Genomic DNA, 2,280 nt, shown 5'->3' on the forward strand with positions numbered 1-2,280 from the left:
ACACAACCTCGCACTATGCGCACGCGCCGCGTTAATTCGCCGGCTGCGTCTAATGCCTTAGTCGGAACGCAGACAGCCACTGCGGCTGTCGCGTTAATAGGGCTAAAGGATCCATCTCACTTTAACAGTGAGGATGTTGATCCGTCGCTCATTGTCGACTACAATGAGTCGACACCGTTGCCGTCACCTCATAGTAGTGATGCGGACAACGAGCTCATGAGGAGTGATGATGCTGCATTATTGCCCATCCAAACGTCTCATATGGCCCACAACTTGGAGACAGCAACATTTACGAATGCTGTCTCATCGTCTGCGTTGGAAAGCGCGGCGACAGATAATGAGAGCGCTGCCCATAAAGGCGTAGCCGCTTTTGCGTTGGGTATAACCACAACACCTTATGCTCGGACCTTAATCCATAATGGTTCAGACATAGAGGATTCGGAGCCTAAAGCTCCGCCGACGACACGTGAACGTGCTCAGTCGGTGTCACAAGCGAGTCATTTTGAACGTGGCTATGTGACGGGTGGCATATCATTGACGCCCCCTCCATCTAAATGGCCTCGTTCAACGGGTTAAGAGCGTCGTTCCTTGAGCGCGCTCTTCTAGACATCATAATCATTATGGCGTCTTTAAATCATGAAGGGCTCAGGGAAAATCGCTTGGGCGTATTTTCCCGATACCGGTCGTGTTGCGTCCGAATGAAACGCCCGACCAATACGAGGCGGAATTCCTGCGCCGCATTCAACCACATTCCGATGCGATGAAACAGCGGTCGCAGCGAATTAATCTCGCCCGCTTGCGCGTGAAAGAAATCATGGGCGGTACTGTACCTCCTGTTTCTTCTCACAACGCTACTTCTTTAAGTCCATTTGAGACTAGCGAAAATGCCTCAGCTGGTGTCCTTTTGATAGGCAGCGACCAAGCCGGGCACATCAATACGTAGGGTATCGATCGGTTCCCAAGAGTCAACACTCTTCGGGTAACCTTTCCATTGGACGAGGATCTGATACCTTGGCCTCACGGAGCGGTAGGCAAGCAACCTTCCAACAAGGAAGCGTTGATTCCCACCCGCATCCATCAGTGCAGGCGCCACCCGATAGGAGTGGCGATCTCGCCCACCTTCTCGCGTCTGCCTTGCCTTCTCCATTAAGGCACTTGCGTCTTCATAGACGGAGGAAGGGTGAGCCTATAATTTAGGTCTCCAACCTCTTCTTCCACCGTTAATTTCTGCATAAATTATTGTTATTAATTTATGACGATCCACCATGTGTCATGCACGGCCCAGTCATCCTCCAGCACCAAGAGCGCGATGACACGATCCTCGGAGATAGACCGCTCATCGTATGGACGGACCATGCGACATTACGCAATATTTTCTCATCTTTTTGCAATATAATTTATATTAACTTAAAGCTGCGTTTTAAAAAAAATCATAGAAAAAGAATATAAAAATAATAATTTATTAAATTTATTATTTAAATCAAAAAATAAATTTAGATTAAAGATATTTAAGGATTTAGCCATAAATCGGGTAAAAATTTATATGGAGTCAGCCGTGTTCCGAGAGATCGGAACACGGATTGCCAGAATTCCGCCGTGAATCTCGGATCTCTATCCGGAACCAATTATGTCAACTTCGCAGCGAATTGCCGCTTCGATCGCAAAGATTTTTTCAGATAAGACAGCAGCAATATCATAATTGGTGCTACAGCGTTCAAATTTGATATTAAAGGCAAGGCCTACTAAATGGAATTATATTGCGGATGTTTGCTACTTTGATGCAATCCAGCATTGCGGTGAAAAATACTCGCCCGAGCAGCAACAACAGCTTCTTCTAGCCGATCTCACATAGACTTTATGAAAGTTATCAGGAAAATCATTTCAATGGAATTACAATTTACGAAGGTCTTTAATATCTTTCCTTGCGTTATACGTTTTGCACTAAAACGGCCCAATTAAACGCGGCAACAACTTCGTAGTACCTCTAGGAAGCACATAAATTGCAATTTTAGGTAGGATAGCAGTACTTATTAGTACTTTTTCACCCACTCTAAATCGTTCATTATTTTTGCGACCATTTCGGTCCGCATATTCTTTTTGCTTGTCCTGTGCGCTTGCCATTGCGTCACGGACTTTACGTGTGATGGCTAATCGCTCATCCACAAAGCGTTGAGCCTCGCTCACGCTTTTAGCATCAAACTCGCCTATGATACCGCCAAGAGGTCGGTCATAAGGCGTAGTTTTATTGACCACTGCTAAACTGGCAGGGTCACTAGGGCA

This window comes from Bremia lactucae, linkage group LG15 (assembly GCF_004359215.1).
Source record: "Bremia lactucae strain SF5 linkage group LG15, whole genome shotgun sequence".
NCBI lineage: Eukaryota > Oomycota > Peronosporomycetes > Peronosporales > Peronosporaceae > Bremia > Bremia lactucae.